Source organism: Cetorhinus maximus, unplaced genomic scaffold (assembly GCF_964194155.1).
Source record: "Cetorhinus maximus unplaced genomic scaffold, sCetMax3.hap1.1 HAP1_SCAFFOLD_138, whole genome shotgun sequence".
NCBI classification, from domain to species: domain Eukaryota; kingdom Metazoa; phylum Chordata; class Chondrichthyes; order Lamniformes; family Cetorhinidae; genus Cetorhinus; species Cetorhinus maximus.
The window spans coordinates 155,308-180,668 of record NW_027596135.1 but is presented as its reverse complement, the minus strand read 5'-3'; the positions used below and the strand labels follow the sequence as shown (position 1 = coordinate 180,668).

The following is a 25,361-nucleotide window of genomic DNA, read 5'->3' as shown; positions in this document are numbered from 1 at the left end:
AAAAATGCTTCGAAAAGGTTGGGGTTTTTTTTTGGAGGGAAAAGAAACCTGCAAACCTCCCCCCAACCACGTCTCCCCTCACCCCAACTCAGCAGCTACAGCTAAGCACCCCCCGGCTCAGGGGCGGAAGCTGACCCTCCCACTAAAGGAGACACGAATTCTGAGGCATTATAACAGGAAGAGAATGTGGCGAGCTCGGGTTAAGGCTGACTCAGCAATACTCGAATGCGTACTGGCAGAGGAGCCAGCCTTTGGGCCAAGTGTTAAACGGAGGGGTCCACCCGCCCGTGACGGGACGCGTGGCACGGCGGGAGGAGGAACAGGGAGCCCTCCTGCTATACTGACCTCCATCGCCCGAAGGTAAAACACAAGATGATTCCGTTGTTGGGGAACTTGCAGTGTGGAGGCGTCAGGGGAATAGAAAATCTTGTTCTTGCTTGATTTACGCTGCTAGTTTCAATGTTGAATGAGAGCCCCGAAACCTATAGCGCAGGCATGGAAAAACAGCTCACCAAGCTGAACGAGGGACAGGATAGCTACTCCAGCTGACCCAAAAAAAGGCCAAAACCGCCCTCGGTTAGTGCGTACAGTATTGAGAAAAAATCTTACTCCCTACTACCAGACTGCATCCACAGGGAGACCAGGCAGTAATAAATCAATAGTCATTTTTGCTCATTAAAAGCTCTCTTTATAACGCAAGCCCTGTTTAAGTACTTATATAGATGCACCACCAAGGACTTCATGACACAGCGACATGTCAACATCAAACCAATGGAGATCATAAATCACAGCCAATGCAGAGAATGCCATATATCCATCACCGATGGAAGTCAAGCACACAAGGGCAGGCTCTCAGACTCAGCATAAATATACGGCACTCCGGGTGCAATTAGAGCCACTTAGATTGGCCACACAGGCATCAGCAAAGTCGAACAGGATTTTATAAGAATGTCGATATCCTGTTTCCATATCTTTACGCACACAGCCACCCTACTCTTCTAAAGGCAGCGCTGTAAGACTATGCTCTCACCTGGCTTTAAACCATCAGCGCTGCTTCAAACTAGCAACAATCTACCATTGAGTGCAGGAAAATGCTGGGGGCTGTGCAGAAGGCAAACAGGATCACTGACCCGTGATCTTTGGCTGTACCAAAAGCCAACTGAATACAACGAGGTGTAAAACACAATTTCTATTCCCCCCCCCTCCCCACCTGCAAAACATGAATTGCTTTTGTCTGGTCAGATTATCAACTTTCACAAGATCAAAAGAGGGGATAGGCCATTCGGCCCCTCGAGCCTGCTCTGCCATTCAATAAGATCATGGCTGATCTGATTGTGGCCTCAACTCCACTTTCCTGTCTGTCCCCCCTCACCCCACCCCCCCAACAACCCTCAACTCCCTTGTCAATCAAAATTCTCTCACACTCGGCCTTGAATATATTCAATGAGCCAGCCTCCACTACTCTCGGAGGGAGAGAATTCCAGACTAACAACTCCTGAGAGAAGAAATTCCTCCTCATCTCCATCTTCAATGGGAGACCCCCTAATTCTGAAACTGCCCCACCTCGTTCTAGATTCCCCCCACGAGGGGGAAGCATCCTCTCAACATCCACCCTGTCAAGCGCCCCCCCTCAGAATTTTAAATGTTTCAGTAAGATAAGTTTCACAAGTTAAATGCTGACTTTACTGCTTCAGAAAAACACTTATTACACTGCTCATCAAACTTCAGAAATGCCAGCGATCAAATGTTAAGCAATTATACGTGAAGGATCGTGGGGACACACCAAACAGTTAATGTAATTCAGAACTAACAACTCGTGACCGTCTGTTTTCATTCAAAGGAGAAATTAAGGGGTGATTTGAAAAAGGGTGGGTAAGGTTGTGACACGGTGGAGACAGATTGGTTCCAGGGAATGAAGAGGCAGATAGAAGATTAAATGCAAGAAATTGAGGGCAAAGGGCAGGAAACACTTTTTTTTAATATATAAAAATGTGCACCGGATTTGCAAAACAGTGGAATGCACCACTCGAGTGTGTGAATCAAGCAGGAGGTCAAGTCAACATTTAAGATCAGGTAAGATGGACAGTGGAAGGACGTGGGTGTCAGGAATCGAGAGAGATGGAAACACAGCCAGCACAGTGAGAGTGGAGAGGTAGAAATGTTTGCATGGAGAATTTTTTAAAAAAACAACACAGACCAGGTGGGCCAAACAGACTGCTTCTTGGCTGCAATTCTAAGATGCCTTCGGTAAATAGAATTAAAAACAAACTTTTGCTTCTCGGAGTCCATTAATAGCACAGCGGTGGGTGGGTGACATTTTTAATCGCTAGAACATTCACTTGAATCCATGAAAAATATAGATTTTAGTACTTACAAAATTGGCGACAACGTTTTGAGTTGTGTAAAAGAGCGAGACAGTAGAGGAAGCAGGTTTGGGTGATGAAACAAGCATGTTTCAAGCAACACAGCCGCCCAAGTACAAATCAAACTTCGCTAACTAAGCGCAGTGACTTTTTAATCATCTGGTGGCATAGTGGTAAATGTCACTGGGCTAGTAATCCAGTGGCCCAGCCTAATCCTCTGGGGACATGGGTTCAAATGTCACTGCGGCCGCTGGTAGAATTTACATTCAATTAATATACCTGGAATTAAAAGCCAGTCTCAGTGATGGTGACCATGAAACTATCGATTGTCGTAAAACCCCATCTGGTTCACTAATGCCCCTTTAGGGAAGGAAATCTGCTGTCCTTACCCAGTCTGGCCTACATGCGACTCCAGACCCACATCAATGTGGTTGACTCTGAACCGCCCTCCAAAACGGCCCCAGCGAGCCACTCAGTTCAAGGGGAAATTAGGGATAGGCAACAAACGCTGGCCTTGCCAGTGACACCCACATCCCATGAAATGATTTTTTTTTTTTAAATCCACTTTAAAGCTTTTTTTTTGGGTAAGGAAATAGATTGAAGTTAACTCGCACTGAGCTAGACACCACATGCATTAAATACTTGCTTAGAGACAGTTGTACATCTGCCGGAATGAGAACACGAGCCCAGTTTCTGCTGGAAAGCACCATCAGCAGAGACAATAAATCTAACTAAGTGCCCACTTTATTTGTTTTGAATAATAACTGCTGATGCAACCAACACGACTACACATCACCCACTGCATCAAGGAAATCAATAGCGTTTCATTATTTTAAAAATAAACACACGCACTGACGAGAGGTCAGCGCAACCATATTAAGCCCAAACCACGAGGGGGAATCTGTACCGGCAGAACAAAAAGGCCAAACGACAGATTCAGCAGCAGTGCCGCACAGCTGCGGGGAAACAAGGTAGAGAGACGTAGCAGTGTGACAGCATCCGGTCAGGCAAAACTGATGCTTCATGCCACACGAGCCTCATCAGGAGACTCGGTACAACACTAACACTTTTGTTGGGAGTTTTAGGGTTGTGAATGGCACAGGGAGGGGAGGAGCAAACACTGGCATCTGGGCACAATTCCACACTCCCCCCTCCCTTCACAGCACAGCAACATGACACACCTGCTTCATGTCCACTTTATGGACGCATTAGAAGTTGCCTTCTGTGCTCTGGAAGTGACCTCAAAAGTATTCCTGGTCACACAAGATGGGGAAAAATGCATGGGACACACAAGTGTGCTCTACTGGAAGTTATTTGCTCCCTTACATCTTAAAAGAAAATGCAGCTGTTCATATCCAGACCTGCCGGCACACACAAAGCAGGTTTTCAAACATTATATCTATTCACCAAATCTCTACAATCTTGGGATCATGACTATAAACAGCAAAACACTCAGATAATTGTTTATAAAGATCAAAATAGAAAATGCCATTAGTAAGCATTCCAGCCTGCCACCAACTTAAAAATACCCTTGACAACATCGTGGAGGACCTCCTAATTTAATCTGTCTCAACACATAGCTGGAAGAACTGACACGAACAACTCCACAACTCCATCTGTATTGATGCAAACAGGTTTTTTTTTTAAATTCATGCATGGGATGTGGGCGTCACTGGCTGGGCCAGCATTTATTGCCCATCCCTGTTCAGAGGGCATTTTTAAGCGCCAATCACATTGCTGTGGGTCTGCAGTCCCATGTAGGCCAGACCAGGTAAGGGCAGCAGATTTCCTTCCCTAAAGGGCATTGGTGAACCAGATGGGTTTTTACAACAAAAAACAATGGTTTCATGGTCATCATTAGACTTTTAATTCCAGATTTTTATTGAATTCAAATTCCACCATCTGCTGTGGCTGGATTCGAACACGGGTCCCCAGACCATTATTCTGGGTCTCTGGATTACTAGCCCAACGACAATACCACTGCGCTATCTACTCACAAATATGGCCTACTGAGCATTCATTTAGCAGAGGGGGCACTGGGCCAGGTTTAATCCCTCTCTCTCGAGGGGTGGAGGAGTGTGTGCGCGTGCATATGGGGGGCTAGTGGGTGCAGAATTATACAGGCCAACATGGCGAGAGAGAAAGGAAGGAGACTCTAGCCGGGAGAATTTGCTTGGCAGCACACTGATTCCACAGAACAAAAGAACATCTCCTAACCAATTCCAGTGGAAAGCTAAAATAAAAGCCATATACTGCCAGCGCTGGAGATCTGAAGTGAAATCAAAGTGCCGGAAAAACTCAGGAGGTCACTCAGCAGCATCTGTGGAGGGAGAAAAACAGAGTTACTGTTTCGAGTCCAATGTGAGTCCTCAAGAGGAGGGCGACTCAGAACTCTGCTTCTCTCTCCACAGATGCTGTCAGGCCTGCTGCGTTTTTCCAGCACTTTCCTTTTTTATTTAATTCTGGTGGAAAGCTCCTGAGTATGTCCCACCCAGCTTCCCAAAATGATGCTGGCTAATTATGTTAGGAACAATGTATAACTTCAAGTTTAACTTATATCTGCGTATTTGGGTGTTAAGAAAGGTGAAACCTGGTTTTAGTTTCATTTAGGGGTTTTGTGGGCTGGGTGTTGGGAAGCCTGGGGCCCTGCTTGTATATATTCATTTTTAATGAGGTTTTACAGCTCTTGAATTAAAGAGATGGGCTACCAAGGGGTTAGTGTTTAAAAAACATAGAAAAACAGCACTGTTACCTTGCGACAGGGGTCCAGGGCCACATGGAGAGACAGGGAAACACAGAAGGGCAGTTAGTGTGTGTGTGTGTGTGTATACCAGAGAGTGCAGGCAGAAGGTCTAATCTCTCTAATAAGAAATCCCGCAAGCCTGCTGGGGAACTGAGTTGTGTGCTTACTCTGAAGTTGAAGTAACACTGAGTTTAGATTGCAGGCTTTTGGGTGTCTCAGGGAGAGGTACCTGCTGAAGGAAAGCATCTAGTGAATGCTCAGAAGTCCGCCAGAGGGAAACTATTTGAAACTGGGCTAACCCAAGCAAGAAACCTTGGTGTTCAGACAGTGGTAAATCTTGACTGGGGTTTTGTGACTGTAAGGGTTGCTGGGATAAAAGGAGTAATAAGAGCTTGAATCATTTTCTGGTATCTGTATTGAAATCTTTCCAATCTTTTTACCTAGTGTAATATAGTTCACTTATTCTTGTTTAATAAATGTTTTCTTGCGCGTAAAAAGTATACTGCAGACTCTTGTGAATGTGTTCAGTAACTGACCTTCACAGTTTCAAAAAAAAAAGTTAGGATCTACCAAGCCAGGTTTCACCCTGGCATCGGACTTGTCCAGTATTACCAGCTGAGGCTGTAACAATTATACCATCAATGCAGTCAAGCTGCCTGAAAAGACCCTGGTTCCATTTCACATGAGTCAAGCAAGAGATAATTCTCACCAATTATTAACTTACATGTCCCCATATCCTCAGACTTTGCCAGAAGTTTTACTGTTTCTTTTAAAAAAAGCTGTACTAGGAATTTTGACACACTGGATTAACTTTTTGAGAGCTATGCAAAACAAAAGACATGCACAGCTTCTCATCTCCAGGTCCCCATGTGGCAATGCCATATCAAGGCCAGGTACACTATTCCCCAACCTTCCCCTCAGAAGGCAAAGTCAAAACAAGGTCACAGGACATCCCAAAGCACTTGGCAGCCAATGAAGCTTTCAAAGTGCAGTCACTGTTGTAATGTAGGAAATGCGGCAGGCTATTTGTGCATAGCAAACTTCCACAAACAACAAGGGGATAATGGCCTTCTGTGATATCCGATGAGGTATAAGTATTGGCCAGGACACAGAGGATAACTCCCTTGCTCTGCTTTGAAACAGTGCCTTGGGAATCTTCAAAGTCCACCTGAGCAGCAGCGATGATGCCTCGGTTTAACGCCCCATCCAAAAAGGGGCACCTCCAACAGTGCAGCGCGCCCCCAGTGCTGCGCTGAAGCAAAAGCGCTTCATTTTTGTGCTCAAGCCCCAAGTGGGGCTTGAACCCACAACCTAATGGCTCAGAGGAGAGCGCGTTTGCGCAGAGTCAGGGCAGACGCTGACATCCAGTCATACTGCAGGTCAATTATGGGGCTGTACATCCATCAATTAAACCAGGATAGTGCACGGCACCTTTTTTATTTTGAAGCAAGCCTACTTTTGAATCAGCCAGAAGACAGGTCCGTGTGAGGAGCATAAGGAGATGAAGGAAAGGTGACGGCATGGCTTCAAAAGCCCAAGAGACTATCAAAAAGCAACAGGTTCAACAATAATAATATTCAATATGCCAAAAGTAACAATCCAACTGTGATTTATAGCCTCTGCTTAATAGAGAATTCCTAAAACTGGGTTAACACACTGTTTTGGTGGCACTTAATCGTACGGATCCAAACAGCCAACTTTCAAACCCAAGTCTAACTCAAGTTAGCCGCTGTCAGCGAGGTTGCAGCTCGCCTCAGCACAACCAGAGGGAGGTGCTGCTCGACGGAGAGACAATTTGGGCTTTTTTTTGGCAAAAATGCTTCAGGTGGTCTTCCTTGCCCTACCCTTTTGGTCCTCTGACCCATCTACAATTGTAGAGGTGCTTCTGGTCATAAACCCGTACATGGAACAAGACGTGCCTCTGACCTCGACATGGCAAAGCACAGCTCAAAACAACAACCAAGTTCGGGTTCAGGGGGCAGAGGGCTGAGCTGAATCAAACAGTGGAACAGGTTAACTAGCTGGCTTCCTAACATGGTACATCGGCTCATCAATTCACCGTCAGACTGGTAGGTGACGGGTGTGAGTGTGTGTTCACTTGAGCCGTGATCTGGAACTCAGAACAAAGGAAGACAAACTGCTAACAAGCGTACAGAAAACGTTTAAGCAGGCAGTCATAGTTTTGGCAAACATTTTACAAGCAACGCAAAAATCAGAGTGATGAGCCTGCAGCTTTTGGAAGTTACGCTTAAGTACTTCGTAGAGGAGGGAAGCGGTGGCATAGTGGTATTGTGACTGACGAGTATTTCAGAGACCCAGGGTAATGCTCTGGGGTCCTAGAGTTGAATCCCACCATGGTAGATGGTGGGATATGAATTTTTTTAAAATCTGGAATTAAAAGTTTGATGACGACCATGAAACCATTGCCAACTGTTGTTAAAAACCCCATCTGGCTCACTAACGTCCTTTAGGGAAGGAAATCTGCCGTTCTTACCCAGTCTGGCCTACACGTGACTCTAGACCCACAGCAATGGGGTTGACTCTTAACCGCCCTCTGAACAAGGGCAGTTAGGGATGGGCAATGAATGCTCACATGACACCCACATCCCACGAATATGTAAAAAAAAAAGACAAGCTGCCACCTTTGGAGGAGGGAAGAAAAAAATAAAAATAAAATTCTTCCACTGTGGGATGCTTGGGGAAAAAAAGAGAGAAAATGTTAGAGACCCTTCCGCCGCCAGTGGCATTTTGGATTGAAAAAAACCTCTCAGGGCCAGGCCTGGAAGGATTCTCTCAACAGAGGCTGCCTGATCTGCAGAGTGCTGCTGAGTTTTTTCTGTTCCACCGTTGTAAGTCCTAGTGAGACAAGTTTCTTGTTAAAATGCAGTGCTTAACAAGAGAAGGTTCCTGGCACTTGAGTGGACTGAAGCTTAAGAGCACTTCGGCCTCCGTTTGAATTGAAAGACATGGTATGGTTCCTCCTGTCGCTGTCTCTCCCACATACACAAACCAAGCGGACGCTTTGTGCCCAGACACTTCAATGCAGCGTTTCAACCCCACTACAAGGTGCGGCATCGCCAATCCTATCAAGCATTTTCCCCTCAGCCGAAGTACTGTCTGCAGCCGGATGGCCAAAGCATCTACAAGCCAGGAATGAGCTCCATCTTACCCAATATGTATCAGAGGTACGGCCGCCTACGTCACAAGAGAATAGATCTAGCTTAATAAGCAATCAAACCCATTTCGAGAAGAGTCACATTGAGGGCTGCCACGCTATTAATATCGAAAGGAATGGAAACAAAGAGCTGCATATTCCCTATATAAACAATTTGTATTAATATAACACCTTTAATGTTGCAAAACATCCCAAGATGCTTCCCAGGAGTGTTATAAAACAACATTAGACATCCATTTAAGGGGATATTAAGGCATATGACTAAAGGCTTGGTCAACGAGGTAGGCTTTAAGGACAGTCTTTTTTCCCCCCCCCTCAATAATCCATGGGATGTGCGTCGCTGGCTGGGTCCAGCATTTGTCGCCCATCCCTCTTTGCCCCTTGAGAAGGTGGTGCTGAGTCACCTTCTTGAACCGCTGCAGTCCATGTGGCGTAGGAACGGCCGAGTCAGGATGGTGAGTGGCTCGGAGGGGAACTTGCAGGTGGCGGCACTCCCATGCGCCCGCTGCCCTTGTCCTTCTAGGCTGTAGAGGTCGCAGATTTGGAAGGTGCTGTCAAAGGAGCCTTGGCGAGTTGCTGCAGTGCATCTTGTAGATAAGGGGCAATTGATACAGAATATTGGTTCAGCAGAGTTTGAGCAGAGAGATTAGGTTCTCCCAGTGGCTGAGTTGCTCACTGTGGCATTCCACTGCACAGAGGAAAAGAATAATCCGGATTTAATTATCCGAGCCTTTCTGCTCCTGACTTCGACATTTGTAAAAGGTAGACATTAAAGCAAAGCCAAGATGTAGCTGCAGTTCTCCCAATCCCCTACGGTTATATTCCCTGCTAACACTCGCGACCTGAGCTCACCCACGAAGAATGCTCACTTAGAGTGCCAAGGGCACTTGTGGGACTATATTCCTACCCAAGAGAGGAGGAAATACAACTGCAGCAATAGTACGAATGACCTGTGTGAGCTTTAACGTACACATTTTGCAACTGCAAGAATAAAACCCCGCTTGACTACTGCGCTGCCCACAATCCACTGCCCGCCTCCAAATCGAAGATACAGCAGTCGCCATCACCGTCCCACCAAAACTCCCCGGCAAACTTCACTCCGGGCAGCTCAATGGTTGCAAATCAGAAAGAAGGAACCAATACAATCTCAGTCTCAGGATTCCAATCAGCTGGCCCTGGCTTAAAAGGCAGCAGTTTGACATCCGACTTGCAAAGCTTGGAACCTTCACCGTGTCAGGAGCTCACAATTCACGGGTGTATCCGCACCTGCGCCAGGTAGATGTGGTGCCGAGGCACAAGGCACTATACGTGCATTTCCACACCTGACTGGCCACATGTTAAGAACCCATTCTAGCTGCGATGGTGCCCCAATCCCACAATAATATATGATAACCACAGTCAGCCAAGAACCCTGAAAACAAACAAACTCAAACGCTATAAATGTAACGGTGACTCTTTACAAAGGAGGGCAACTAGTGACTTTCTACCAGGCCTCTTCCCATGTCCATGTAGCCCGGTTGCTACAACTGCTCCGCGGTTTGCAGACCCGCCTTTCCTGCACAAAAGAGAGACGGGAACAGCTGTTTATTTTTTAAAAAAAGAGACGGGGTCTGTGGACTTCACGTGTCAAGTACTGGCACACACTGGCTACCGAGCACGCGCTTTATTTTAACAACAAAGCAAACTGCTACAGATCACAGTTCAGCAACACCTGTACTGCAGGCATGATGCCAATGTTAAACAATTCAGATTTACACAGCGTCTTTAAAAGGTAGCAAAACAGGGGCGCCAAACCCAGCATGAAGCCGAGCCACACAAGCAGCAGCAACGAGAACAGGTGACCGACGTTCAACCAGAGAGCACAGATTAAAGGTCAGCGAGGTCAAGAGAGGGAAATCTAGAACTTACGGCCTAGGCATCTGAAGGCACGGTCCTCAGTGTGTGAGGAATCCTATGCCTGAGCTTCTGGGATGCTGATAATACAATTAGTACAGATTCGGAGTGGGCGTTCAAACTAGCGCTACAATGTCCGGTTCCGTCCAAATTCTCACAGTGCCTTCTGATCTCAAGCGTTGTCCTCTCTGACCCCCAGCACAACTGGGACGATATTTGGTTTATTAGGAGGAGGGGGGAGGTCCCATACAAGTTAGTCAGCAGCAGTAGTTAATCAAAGACAGTTGAGAGAGACCATGAAAATGTCATAGTCTGACTGTTTTATTTTAATTCGGTCATGGGATGTGGGCATCGCTGGCTAGGCCAGCATTTATTGCCCATCCCTAATTGCCCTTGAGAACTGAGTGCCCTTTCAGGGGGCATTTAAGAGTCAACCACATTGCTGTGGGTCTGGAGTCGCATGTAGGCCAGGCCGGGTAAGGACAGCAGATTTCCTTCCATTAGTGAAGCAGATGGGTTTTTACGACAATCGGCCATGGTTTCATGGTCGCCAACCAGATTTTTATTGAATTCAAATTTCACCATCTGCCGTGGTGGGATTCGAGCCCGGATCCCCAGAGCATTAGCCTGGATTACTAGTCCAGTGACAGTGCCACTACGCCACCACCTCCTCATATGTCAGTAAGGGATAGAAGGGAGTGCAAATACAGATCAACTTGCCAACCTTTTATCCTTTCTCTCGCTTTCACGAGGGTCCGTTCCAGGGCAGTGCCTCAACTCTAATAATCCCGGTAGGGTGCAGGCTGCTTGGCAATGGGCGAGGGGACACCACCCTCCATAGAAGCAAGGGAGAATTCTCTGGGAGTGGGAAAGAGGGGGAGCCTACTGCTGCTGCAGCCCTTCCCAGCAGCCAATGATAGGGCAGCCAGCACAGTGACGCGGCGTCCAAAAGACAAAAGCAAAGGATAACGAATGCAAAACAAGAGCTCCAAACAAAGGTCACAAAGCCTGTGGGCACCAGGCTGGCAAAAGGGGCATAGCTGGAATTAAACAAGTACGCTGCTTTATCGGTGCTGGCCTTTACTGGGCGCAGAGTGGCAAAGCAGCTCGTAGCAGAGGGTGTGCTGAGGTCTCCGAGCTCACTGGGCATTCCCATGACTGAACATGTCACCTTGCAGCCCGGTCCCAATTGCAAGCCCGTCACATTCCTGGTCAGCTTTCAGTGGTGGCAGGAGAGCAGCAGTTTAGCAATGCCACGAATGCCTTCGCCATTACCCTACAGTCACCATCGTGCCCAGGTGGGGTGGGGGGGGGGGGTTGACAGTCAGTTACCCACTGTAAAAGTGCCACAAGTTTCAGATGGTATGGTACTGAGCCGGCTGACCAGGAAGATCCCGGGTTCACAAGATCACAATAAATAGGAGCAGCAGTAGACCATTCGGCCCCTCGAGACTGCTCCCCCATTCAATAAGATCGTGGCTGATCTGATTGTGGCCTCAACTCTGCTTTCCTGCCCGTCTCTTCCCCCACCCCCCCATAACCCTCGATTCCCTTGTTGATCAGAAATCTGTTAAACTCAGTCTCGAATATATTCGATGACCCAGCCTCCACTGCTCTCTGGGGGAGAGAATTCCACAGGCTGACGATCCTCAGAGAAGAAATTCCTCCTCATCACTGTCTACAATGGGAGACCCCTTATTCTGAAACTGCGCACCCACCCCCCTCGCTCTAGATTCCCCCACGAGGGGGAAACATCCTCTAGGCATTCACACTGTTGAGCCCCCCCCTCAGAAGCTGATACGTTTCAATAAGATCACCTCTCGTTCTTCTGAACTCCAATGGGTAGAGGCTCAACCTTTCCAGAAACAAACCCCTTCATCCCAGGAATCAGCCGAGTGAAACTTCTCTGAACGGCTTCCAATGCGAGTCTATCCCTCCTTAAGTAAGGAGGCCAAAAACTGCAACACAGTACTCCCATCCCTAGGAACCATAGGTTAATGGAATTCAACTGGGAGGGCAGTAGGGCATCACCATTGGACTCAACATTCCCAGACGAGCAACAGGAGGAGGGTTCACCTCGGACAATTATGCTCCAAATGCTCATGAGAAAACAGCAGCTGATAGTGGGGTCCAGCTCAGCAGTTACAGCCCTCATTGTCCTGACATGGCCAGGGTTCAAGAGGTCAGGTACTGTGCTTCAAAACACAAATCCCTGATGTGCAGCAATTGATCACCTGTGTGTATATATATATATATATATATATATGTGCATGTGCGTGCGTGTACATGCGCACTTATATGTGTATGTGTGTAACTTGCAGCATCCAATTCCAATACACCCTTTCAGGGAAAATGGCACCTTGCTGTGTGATGTCCCATCATTTGGTTTTTCTCTGGTGGTACATCCCGTAAAAGAATTTTTTAAATAACCAAATCAATATAGGATCATGCAGGTCCATGGACTGGTTCACCAACAGTGGGGCTATAAATCTGGGGCAGAGGAGACAGACCACTTCACACAATGCAAACTGATGAGTCACATCTAGTTCGCACGTTCTCTCGCACAATGTTATGGTGCAGGAGGAGGCCATTTGGCCCATCGTGTCTGCACCGGCTCTCCGAATGAACAACTCACCTAGTTCCATTCTCCTGCCTTCTCCCCGTAACCCTGCACATTCTTCCTTTTCAGACAACAGTCCAACTCCGTTGAATGCTTCAACTGACCTTGCCTCCTCCACACTCTCAGGCAGCACGTTCCAGATCCTAACCACTCGCTGCGTGAAAAAGTTTCTCATGTCTCCGTTGCTTCTTTTGCCAATCGCCTTAAATCTGTGCCTCTCTGGTTCTCGATCCTTCTGATAATGGGAACAGTTTCTCCCATCAAATCTCTCAGCCTTCTCGTCTCCAAGGAGAACAGTCCCAACTTCTCCAATCTATCTTCATAACTGGAGTTCCTCAACCCTGAAACCATTCTTGCAAATCTTTTTCCACACTCTCTCCCAACGCTTTCACATCCTTCCTAAAGTGCTGCGACCGAACTGGATTCGATACTGCAGCTAAGGCCGAACCAGTGACTTATACAAATTCAACATAACCTCCTTGCTCTCATACTCTATTAAAAAAGCCAGGAAACTCTCTCGCAACCTGCACATACACGCACACCCCACCATCTAGTTGTGAAGCAGAATCATGAAAAGTCTGGTATCTCCCTTGGTATCTCAAATGGCAAGAGGGAGGGAGGGCGTGGGCAAGAGAGACAAAAGCCAAAAACACACCAGTTACCTGCTTCTCCCTAAGCAGGATACACAATGTTAAATGGCTTGCCAGAATAAGCTCTGCCTTCATCCATGGCTGTAAAGCCAACCATGAGTACGCCACAGGCCTGTGCGTTGGCATTTCACCTTGCGCTGTCCTGAAAAAACTCCCTGTACAGCCAGACAATATCTGGGCCGCATGCTTTGCAGTCACCAGTGAGTGAGGAACCAGGAGGAGAATGGGTTTTCTAGTATGTCGGGGAGGTAATGCAGACTAAAATGGCCCAGGTCTCAAGCAGCCAGCCTTCATAGAGTTGTTAGACTTCAACTGGGAAGACACAACATGCCCACCATGTGACATTGATTTAGTGCAAGAAAATCCTGGCAAAACCCAAGAGAAATGCCATAACGTACAAATTCCCAGAAAATAAACGGCCACTTATTTATTTATTCTTTCACGGGGTGTGAGCTTTGCTGGTTAGGCCAGCATTTATTGCCCATCCCTAATTACCCTTGAGAAGGTGGTGGTGAGCTGCCTTCTTGAACTGCTGCAGTCCATGTGGTGTAGGTACACCCACAGTGCTGTTAGGGAGGGAGTTCCAGGATTTTGACCCAGTGACGGTGAAGCAGCGGCCGATATATTTCCAAGTCAGGATGGTGAGTGGCTCGGAGGGGAACTTGCAGGTGGTGGTGTTCCCATGTGTCTGCTGACCTTGTCCTTCTAGGGAGTAGAGGTCGTGGGTTTGGAGGGGTCTGTCCAGGGATCCTTGGCGATTTGCTGCAGTGCATCTTGTAGAGGGTACACACTGTGCGTTGGTGGTGGAGGGAGTGAATGTTTAAGGTGGTGATGTGGTGCCAATTGAGCAGGGCTGCTTTGACCTAGATGGTGTCAAGCTTCTGGAGTGCTGCTGGAGCTGCACTCATCCAGGCAATGGTAACATCACTGAATGTAAAACCTGAAGAGGCCTGCGTCATACCCTTCCAAACCCCAATTTTGTATAAGGGTCATAGTCAAGACTACGACAGACCAAGAACAGAATCATCTACCCTTAGCCAGCTGGCAAAGGGGGAACCGTGAACAAGTGGGAGAGTAACCAGAGCAAGAAAATAAAATGAGGCCGAGACGCCAAGAGGGCGTGAGATCCTATCCGATCAAACAAGAGACAGAAAGGGAGAGAGGTGTGCTTACATTCACAGAGATTTATGGAACAGAGACTGCACTTTGGCCCAACTTGAGAGTCTAATAAAGCAACCCTAAAGTAATCACACACCAGCCCACCCAACACAGAGCCATCACACCGCTCCAGCTGTGGCTCTGAATGGTAACACAATGCATATCAAGTGACAGAAAGTAAAAGGCTGATAAAATTGGTTCGATTCCAAAGTCCACAATCTAACATCTCCACGAGAGATTTTTTAAAATGGGTGGCACTCGAGAGAGACGTTTTCGGCACCTGATGGAGTCTTACAATTGGATAATGCTTTCTGCGGGAGGGAGGGCGGGCGAGCGGGCGGGAGGAAAGAGGGGGAGGGCAGGCAAGCGGGGGTGAAAGAGGGGGCAGGAGAGGCAAATCTGTAGTTTATGGTGGTGGGGATATTTAAGTCGGAGGGTTTTTCATCTCCACACATGCACAATGAAACTACTGTTCAAGGGCAATGTTAAAATTCTGGCCACAATTCTGATGTTCAGTCACATGGTACAAGACTTCTCACACTGGCGAAGAAGCCATTCTCCTCAAGATGTTTAAACAAACCTGCCTGAAGATGCTACATACGGATTTCATACATGAGTTGAGAATTATTCACAAAACCCCCCCAAGGTAACAGCAATATGCGGACCACAAGAAAGACATGCTTTTAAACCTTCCTGAGCGGCTTGGGGGGACATGCTTACAATGTTGAAAGCTGCTATAGAAACGCCATCAGTAATTGCTGTGCATTGGTAGAAATTTCACCAACCTGCAGCCAAATGCCAGACCCAGCTACCAGGTGCCTAATAAAAAGCATCCAACTTTTTCCTCATGTGCATCACTGGCAAGCCCAACATTTGCTGCCCATCCCCAATTGCCCTCGGGTGAGGTGGTGTTGAGCCACCTTCTTGGACCGCTGCAGTCGAGTGGTGTAGCTACACCCACGGTGCTTTTTCCTCTGGGGGTTTGATACAACCAAGCGGCTTGCTCGGGCCATTTCAGAGGGCAGTTAACAGTCAACCGTATTGCTGTGGGTCGGGAGCCACGTGTAGGCCAGACCGGGCAAGGACAGCAGATTTCCTTCCCTTAAGGGCACCAGTGAACCAGATGGGGTTTTTACAAGCATTATTACTGAGGCAAGCATTTTATTCCAGATTTATTCATTGAATTTAAATTCCATTCAGTTGTTGTGATGGGATTTAAACTCATGGCTCCATAGCATTGGTCCAGCGACATTACCATTATGCTACCGCGCACCCCTCCCCCCCCTCCCCTCTTCCCTCCTTTGTATCGACTGCATTTAAATCCTCAAAATAGAAACTCCCTCTCCCCTCATACTGGCCACCAAGGTCAGGAACCATTCTCTTCAATAGCTCTAGATGGTCCGGATCAAGGGAAAAGGCACAATCTAGAAGGGCAAGGCTAAAATAGAAGTGAGGGGGTGAGGCTGGCAAACAAGGGCTTGAGTTTGTTGGAGGAATGGGCAGACAGTGGCTGATCCAATTTAATGAGGAACCTAATTCGCATTCCTGAAAGAACATTAAATCCCACAGTGAGAAAAGAGTATGCAGATTTGATGTCAGGTATGGCAAATTATCACCACCAGGAGACTAAAACATACAAATTAGGAGCCGGAGTAGGCTATTTGACCCCTCAAGCCTGCTCCGCCGTTTGATAAGATAACTAGGTCTGACTGTGTCCTCGACTCCACTCTCCTGTCTGCGCACCCCACCACCCCCCTCCCCCAAACCCCATTCCCTTTGACTCCCTTGGCAATCAAAAATCTATAAGCCGGTGATACTGAGGCTACTTCCATCAGAGAAAAGGCGGCCCGGGGGAAATTTGAGAAGTTTTTTTTAAAAAAGTGAATGAGTAGGAAAGACCAGTCACCCTGGTTGGGGAGTCAGCGAGGAAGGAGCGTTAATAGTGTCATAGGTTCTTGGTTGGTAAGGGGATCAAAGGTTACAGGGAGAAGGCGGGAGAATGGGGTCGAGAAACTTATCAGCCATGATTGAATGGCGGAGCAGACTCGATGGGCCAAATGGCCTAATTTCTGCTCCTATGTCTTATGGTCAGTGAGGAGACTGACAGAAAGTTGCTTAGAAATATTGGAACACGGAAAGCACAGTGGTCAAGGCAGATAGTACAGCATCTTTCAAAAGGAAAGCTGGATTTAGTGAGATGAAGAAGATATCAGAATCTGGGAGGGAGAACAGGATGGCGGGATGAGGTTTGGATCATGCGAGCAGAGGACTGACACAAGTCACGATGAGCTGGCTGGCCTCTTTTCGCTGGTTGGGGAGTCTAGGGCTAGAAGGCATAATCGAAAAATTAGAGCCAGACCTTTCAGGAGTGAAGATGGGGAAACACTTCCACGTGCAAAAGGGTGGCAGAAGTTTGGAACTCTCTTCAACAACTGATGCTAGATCAGCTGTTAACTTTAAATCTGGGAATGACCCATTTTTGTTAAGGGGTACGGCATAAAGGCAGGTACGTGGAGTTAGGTCACAGGTCAGCCATGATCGAATTGAATGGCGGGATGGGCTAGAGGGGCTGGGTGGCCTCCTCCTCTTCAAGTGGTCCAGGAGCTTCAACAGTTCCACGATGGTTTTAGTGTTTCAACTGAGATGGGGGGGGCAGCTGCACTCGCACATGGCCCTTAAGTGTACTCAGGCTTGGGAAGCCCAGTATTAAATTCCACAACTATTGTGCGAAGATAAATGATGGGGGCACTCACTTGTCTAGCAGCCTACACTGACAGAGAGGCCCGAGGGTGCTTCACACGTGGGCACGGGGGAGGACAAATACAACCTTTTACTTTTGCAGAGACACTCATGCAACTCTTACAACCCAAAATATCAACCTTGCTCAGGGCTGCTATCGGGAAGCACCTCTTCACAAAAAGGGGAAGAGGAAATATGGGGCTCGGAAGAGCTCCTGCGGCTAGTGGGGATATTGAAAATATCACAAAGATTTGATCAGATTTCTGCTGGCAAGTGTTATGGAGCCAGGGCATGTAAACGGAGACAAGCTACAGATCAGCTATTATCTGTCAGGCTCGATGGGTTGAATGGTCTGCTCCTATGTTTGTAGTTGACAGAATTTCTTACTATTTTCATTCCTTTAGCAATGCTCGTTTTGTGACAGCCCCGAGACAAACACAAGCGAGACTTGCACTGAAGATCAGAGGTTGCTAAACGTTTGAGATGGAGATGCACAGTGGGGTGGCGATTTAATCTTCTGCAAAAATCACTACAGCTGGAGTTACCACTCGCCAAACAATCGCATGTGATTGAAACTGCCTTTTGAGTGCTCCTCTACCAGCAGGTCAGCGCTGCTTTCCTGCACCGTGCCTCGACAGCCAGAGCTCTGCTCTGCCACTCAGTCGCTTCAGGTTTAAGGAAAGCTGATGCAGCCCACGCCATGTCCCACCCCTCCCCACCCCACCGCTGTTACAGTCTGAGCTTCCGGGCCGTGCAACCCTGCTAGCTTCTCAGCTTTGCACTGCCGCTGAGTAGTCTCCTACCCTGGTACCTCACTTCCTGGATCCCATACCAGCTGCTACTGCAAATGGTTCCCCTGCCCTACCCTTTTTACAAAGGGTACTCCTACCCTTCCCCTTTTTACAAGCTATGAGAACATAAGAAACAAGAGTAGGCCATTCAGCCCCTCAAGCCTGCTCCCCCATTTAATACGATCATAGCTGATCTGATTGTGGCCCCAGCTCCACTTTCCTGTCTGCCCCCATAACCTTCGACTCCCTTGTCAATCAAAAATCCGTCTAACTCAGCCTTGAATATATTTAATGACCCAACCTCCACTGCTCTCTGGGAAGAGGATTCCACAGGCTAACAATCCTCAGAGAAAATATTCCTCATCTCCAGCTTCAATGGGAGATCCCTTATTCTGAAACTGTGTCCCCTGGTTCTAGATTCCCCCCAAGGGGGAAACATCCTCTCAGCATCCACCCTGTCAAGCCCCCCCCCACTCAGAATCTGATATGTTTCAATAAGATCACCTCTCAAACTCCAATGAATATAGGCCCAACCTGCTCAACTTTTCCTCTAACACAAACCCCGTCATCCCAGGGATCAGCCGAGTGAACCTTCTCTGAACTGCTTCCAACACGAGTCTATCCTTCCTTAAACAAGGAGGCAAAAACTGTACACAGTGCTCTCGGTGTGAAGGTTAAAGAGTTCCATTATTTTGAGAGCTTAAGAATGAGTTGGAGTCAGAGGGTTTTTAACAGAGGGTAGAGGAAGTGGGGCAGGAAGGGTTTTAGAAGCCATGGAGTTCAAGAAAGGTATGTTTACAGGTCATAATGGTCAAATAGAGATTGGATGGCTGAAGTGAGAAGCATACATACTATTGGGTGCAGCGTGTGGGAAGAGTCTTCCCAGATCCAGGAGCACATTGCTCCTTTCCTCAAAAAACCCTCTGGCCTGGCAAACCGCTCCCCTCCTCCCGCATCCCCAGCCTTTCCAAGTCAACCGCGTTACCTCCAAAATCCAGGGTTTGACTCGCCCCAACCTCTGCAAGTTAACCAGCAATAATTCCCACTTCTATATTTAAAAAAAAACCAAATCTTAGCCAATAGTAGCTTTCGTTGGAAGAGTGCAGGAGCATCACAAGGCGCACGTGAACGTAAAGGTTCTGCGGAGCAGAGCGAGAGCGGCTGCTTTTATACAGCTTACTCTTTGCTGGCACATTGAAACACAAAAAAGTTCTGCCTGCACTGACATTCAGGTAATGGGGTCCAAGAAAATATTTTACTCAGAAGACGTCACCATGGGCAGACAAAGCAAAGTTATTGCTTCACTCCACGCTTGAGAACAGGTCCACCATTTTGTACAGGCTCACGTTCTGGGAGCAGCTCCCAACACAGGATAACCAGATTGGGTTGTTGAAACAAAGAATGTACGAGGTTAGAACACAGTGGTTGAAGCTCAGAAAATTGCCCTGGACATAGCCCAGACCATCAGAAAAGGCCCTCTGCCCTCATGGCCCACCCTCAGTTCCGCTAGAAGGAAAGGGAGCTTGACCTGTCTCCATCGAGATCCCAGTGGATACCGACCACCGTTCAGTACCAAGCTGCACAGCAAGGGTGAGGATAAGTGGGGTGGGATCTGCAAGCATAGGAACAGGGGAGAGGCCATTCAGCCCCTCAATGAGATCGGGGCCGATCTGCGGCCTAACTCCGTATACCCACGTTTGCCCCTTGATACCTTCGGTGGATAAAGCGGACTAATCCAGTAGCAGGCAATGGTCAAGGTGTTGTGCCGGAGACAGTGGAGGCTCCAAGGGAGCCTGACACTGCACCTCACCCCACACAGCTGCGGTTGCATTCCACCCTGTTAAACCAGTAACAAATGCAAAGTCAAACATTCTACTCTCAGCACAGACATCCTTCAACAGACGAAGAAAAAAGTCATGCCAACCCTCAGTGCAGTAGTTGCCAAATGGCAGAGATGCTGAGACTAGAATTTTTTTTCAATCCTTCAGCCTTCCCCACAATGTGAAGTATTGTAGCTTCCACTGGTGACGAACTACTAGTGGCACAATCCTTACAAGCACATCCAAAGTAGCCCTTTTTTTAAATCCATCCTTGGAACATGGGCACAGGTGGCAAGGAGGGCATTTATTATCCCAGCCCCCAGATTGGTGGCTGGGAGAACCTTCTTGAGCCAATGCCCTCTGTGTGGTCTTCATCTGCTGTGCTTCTGATGGAACCCAGTAGTTTGGTTGGTCACGTTAGAGACGGCCAACATCGGTGTGGGCCTGGAGTCTCTTACAGGCCGAACCAGGTAAGGGCAGCAGATTTTTCAGATTCCCTTCATGGCCTCGTCCCTCCCCATCTCTAACCTCCGAGATTTTTGCGCTCCTCCAACTCTGGCCCCAGCACTGGTGGTCATGCATTTAGTTGCCTGGGCACGTCGGGAATTCCCGCCCTCAACCTCTCCACCGCTTAAAACTGATCCCTTTTGGCCACCTGTCCCAATATCTCGTAGCTCGGTGTCTAAATTTTATTTGCCGATGCTCCTGTGAAGCACCTTGGGGCATTTCATTTCATTAAAGGCGCTCTTTAAATGCACACTGTTATTGTTGCTGACAGCCAGAAGTAGGTGATAAGTGGAAAAGTGGGGAAGGTGAGCAACGGTTAAGCAGGTTAGGGCGCTAAATACAGCATCAATTATGCAGAAGAGAAGAACATCTGACACCCAAGTGTCTCATCACAGAGAAGATTTTTGAAAACTGGCTAAATGATCAATACTCTTTTGATGTTTACCTCAACTGCCCCTCACCCCACCCTGAACCACAGGAAATTTTGGATTTCATCAGCTGTGCCAGCATTGGGGTTACCAGCTCAGGCACACTAGCAAGCCTCATTAATCAAATCGTTCTGAACTACAAGTATTAACCCAAGGCATTTCTGATGTTAATCCAATTCACTCTGCTCACCTCATTCTAACCAGCATACAACTAAATTCAAATAGAATCAGAACTGTCAGAGCGCAGAAGGCCATTCAGCCCATCATATCTGTGCCGGCTCTCCAAGTGAGCAATTCACCCAGTGCCATTCCCCCACCTTCATCCCGTAACCCTGCACGTTCTTCCTGTTCAGATAACAATCCTTCTCGAAAGCCTCGATCGACCCAGCCCCCACCACACTCTCAGGCAGCGTGCTCCGGATCCTAACTAGTCACTGCGTGAAAAAGTTTCTCCTCACATCTCTGTCGCTTCTTTTGCCAAGACCCTTAAATCTGTGTCCCTCTGGTTCTCAAACCTTCCGCCAATGGCAACAGTTTCTCCCTATCTACCTCTAACAAGCGAACAATCTCTGCGACGGGATGGTCAATCTCCTGAGGTGTTGCTTAGCAAGTTGCTAGAAACTTATTGGCAACAAGAACACAAAATACAGGAATCACTGGAAGGGACAGTAGGTGTCGGGGGTTTCAAGTTCGCAGGGTGCAAGGATCAGTGCTTGGGCATCAGCTATTTACAATCCAGATCAATAGCTTAGCTGAGGGAACGGAATGTGATGCATTCAAGTTTGTTGACTAGACAAAGTCAGGTGGGAAAGTAAACTGGGAGAGGGTGCAAAGGGATTTAGGCAAGTTAGGGGAGCGGACGAGGTGGAAGAATACAACGTGGAGACGTCTGAAATTACCGAAGTTGGTAAGAATAATAGAAAAAAAGTCACACCCCCTCCCAAAAAAACCAACAAAAAGTTAGAGACGTGTAAATGCTGACATTCAGAGGAGGATTTGGGTGTCCTTGCACATGAATCAGGGCAAGTTAACATGCAGCAGAGCAACCCATCAGGTGGGCATAGCTTTTATTGCAAGAGGATTAGAATATAAGAGTAGGGAAAGTCTTATTCCAATTGTGTAGGGTTTTGAGGCCACACCTGGAGTGCTGTGTACAGGTTCGCTCTCCTTACTTAAGAATATATCTGCCAGACAGGGCATGTAAGGAAAATTCAGCAGACTGGTTCATAAGGACACAAGAAACAGGAGGAGTAGACCATCCATCCTGTCGAGCCTGCTCCCCATTCAATCTACTTATGGCTGATCTTGGGCTTCAACTCCACTTTCCCGCCCACACCCCGTATCCCTGGATTCCCTGAAACACCAAAAATCTGTCTATCCCTATCCCGGTTGAAGAGTACATCCAAGGCTGGGAGCGCTAGGTTTTTGGGCACTCGGGGGAAGCGAGGGATGGGGTGGGAAAAAGTGGAGTTGAGGTTGATCAGCCATGATTTCACTGAATGGCAGAGCAGGCCCAAAGAGTCAAACAGTCTTATTCCAGCTTCTCTACTGTTCTGAAGTGAACTCAATTTCCCAGGGCCAATAGGAAAAGTAGAGGTTTGTTCTTGGTACTAGGGAGCGCAATACACACGAGCTTCACAAGCTGACCCCGTGACGATAAATTAGATGCAGGCCATTTTACGATGACTGGAGCTTAATACACATAACAAATCGTACTGTTCTGCTTTTTTAAAAAGAAAAAGGAGTGTCACCATGAGTCTGCAAGGCAACAAAGTCTAAAGGAAAACTAGCTCAGGTCTTTGTTTCACTGTTCAGGTAGGGAACTTTGCCACAGCAAAATGCTCATCGGTTTTGACTCTGGGTGGGGAGGGCCTGGGCATTAAGTCAGAAGCTTCCTCCTTTAAAAAGACTGCTTTGCATGTGATTAAAAACATGACACATTGGAGTGCCTGGACTCATGGCCTGTGTGGCTGCTCTTCCACACACGACGAGAGCAGGAAAGGCAAAATTAAAGGTTTGCCCCACCGCAGCACCCGCCACCCGCATCTGTCCTTCCCTTGGTCCTTTCTGCTCTCCCAGCATGTTTTCCAAATGGAGCTCACAAAACGTAGGCCTGAGTTGCCACGCTATCTGCCCAAACCACACACTCCCCACAAACAGACAAAGCTTCCGGACAGAAAACAAAACAAAAACCTCAGCATGCACAATTCTGAACGCTGCATATTAACAATGCCGAACGTTTGGAATGATTGCCTGTTCAGTAGAAAACGAAACTTCGGATGCCAGGTCAAAGGGGCGGTTCTAACGAGCGCGAGGCAAACTTAACTGCTTTAAATATTCAGATCCCTGAAAGGTAACCTGGAGTATTTAGTGAAACCACTGATTCACCAAAACAAAAAAAAACTTAGGGTAGGCACAGACTTAGGGTAGACACTTTCAACGATGCTGACAAACCGGTTCTCAAATTTCAACAAATCCTTAAACCTAGCAGATGGGTAAGCAGCAGGTTGCACCAGTCTCAGGAATACTGTGGATTCTAGCCCCACTTCAGTGGCACGAGCATGAAAATCCCAACCGACTGTCCTAGCACGGTACTGAAGGCCGGCACCCAGGGAGCGCCGCACCGTCGGAGGGGCCTCTTCGAACAAGAGGTGGATGGTTAAACATCCCATACCACTGTTCCAAAGAACAGACCAGTTCTCCTCTGTCTGGGTCAATATTTACCCCTCGATCAGCATCACTAAAAGCAAATTATCTGGGTTTTTTTTTTAATTCCAGGCCAGCATTTATTGCCCATCCCTGTTCAGAGGGCATTTTTAAGAGCCATTCACATTGTTGTGGGTCTGCAGTCCCATGTAGGCCAGGTAAGGACAGCAGATTTCCTTCCCTAAAGGACATTAGTGAACCAGGTGGGTTTTTACAACAATCGGCAATGGTTTCATGGTCACCATGAGACTTTTAATTCCAGATTTTTATTGAATTCAAATTCCACCATCTGCCGTGGCGGGATTCGAACCCCGGTCCCCAGAGCATTACCCTGGGTCTCTGGATTACTAGTCCAGCGACAATACCACCATGCCATTGCCTCCCCATCATCATCACATTGCTGGTCTGGGAGCTTGCTGTGTGCAAATTGGTTGCCCCGTTTCTCATATTTCTTTCATACGAGCGAGGAGCACAAGTAGGCCATTCAGCCCCTCAAGCCTGCTCCACCATTTAATAAGATCATGGCTGCTCTGATAGTAACCTGAAATCTACATCCCACCTACCCCCGATAACGTTTCACCCCCTTCCTTATCAAGAATCTAGCCACCTCTGCCTTAAAAATATTCAAAGACTCTGCTTCCACCGCCTTTTCAGGGAGAAAGTTCCAAAGACTCACGACCCGAGTGAAAAAACTCCCCCTCATCCGTTTTAAATGGGCGACACCTTATTTTTAAACTGTGACCCCTAGTTCTAGATTCTCCCACAAGAGGAAACATCCTCTCCACATCCACCCTGTCAAGACCCCTCAGGGTCTTAAAGGTTTCAATCAAGTCGCCTCTCACTCTTCTAAACTCCAGCAGATCCAAGCCTAACCTGTCCAACCTTTCCTCATAAGGCAACCCACCCATTCCAAGTATTAGTCTGGTAAACCTTCTCTGAACTGCTTCCAACACATTTACATCCTTCCTTAAATAAGGTGGCCAATGCTGTACATAGTACTCCAAATGTGGGCTCACTAGTGCCCTGTACAACTGAAGCATAACCTTCCTACTTTTGTGTTCAATTCCCCTCGCAATAAATGATAACATTCTATGAGCTTTCCTAGTTACTTGCTGTACCTCCATACCAGCCTTTTGTGATTCATGCATGAGGGCACCCAGATCCCTCTGCACCTCAGAGCTCTGCAATCTCTCACCATTTAGATAATGTGCTTTCCTTTTATTCTTCCTGCTAAAATGGACAATTTCACCTTCTCCCACATTATACTACATCTGCCAGATTTTTGCCCACTCACTTAACCTATCTATATCCGTTTAAAGCCTCCTTCTGCCCTCTTCGTAACTTACTTTCCTATCTATCTTTGTCTCATCAGCAAATTTAGCAACCACTCCTTCAACCAAGTCATTTATATAAATTGTAAACAGCAGAGGTCCCAGCACTGATCCCTGTGGCACGCCACTCATTATGTCTTGCCAACCTGAAAAAGACCTATTTATGCCTGCTCTCTGCTTCCTGAGAGCGATAAACCTTCTATCCATGCCAATATGTGACCCCCTATACCATGAGCTTTTATTTCTTTATCAAAAGGACTTCAGTGACTGTGGAGCACTTTGGGATATCTTGAGGCTGTAAAAGGTGGTAGAGAAATGGTTCTTGTTTTGCTGACAGGCGCTGAATCGGACATGTTTCTTCTTGGTCGCAAATCTACCTTTACCTGTTCTCGAGAGAGATCCAGAATGGGGTGTGTCCAGAGCAGAGACACCCACCT

The 25,361-nt window shown here is 47.5% G+C and overlaps 1 protein-coding gene across 1 annotated transcript in view; it reads right to left on the bottom strand.

Annotated features, from left to right (window-relative positions):
* Positions 1 to 25,361, bottom strand: part of huwe1 (HECT, UBA and WWE domain containing E3 ubiquitin protein ligase 1) — a 231,924-nt gene that overhangs the window by 195,752 nt on the left and 10,811 nt on the right.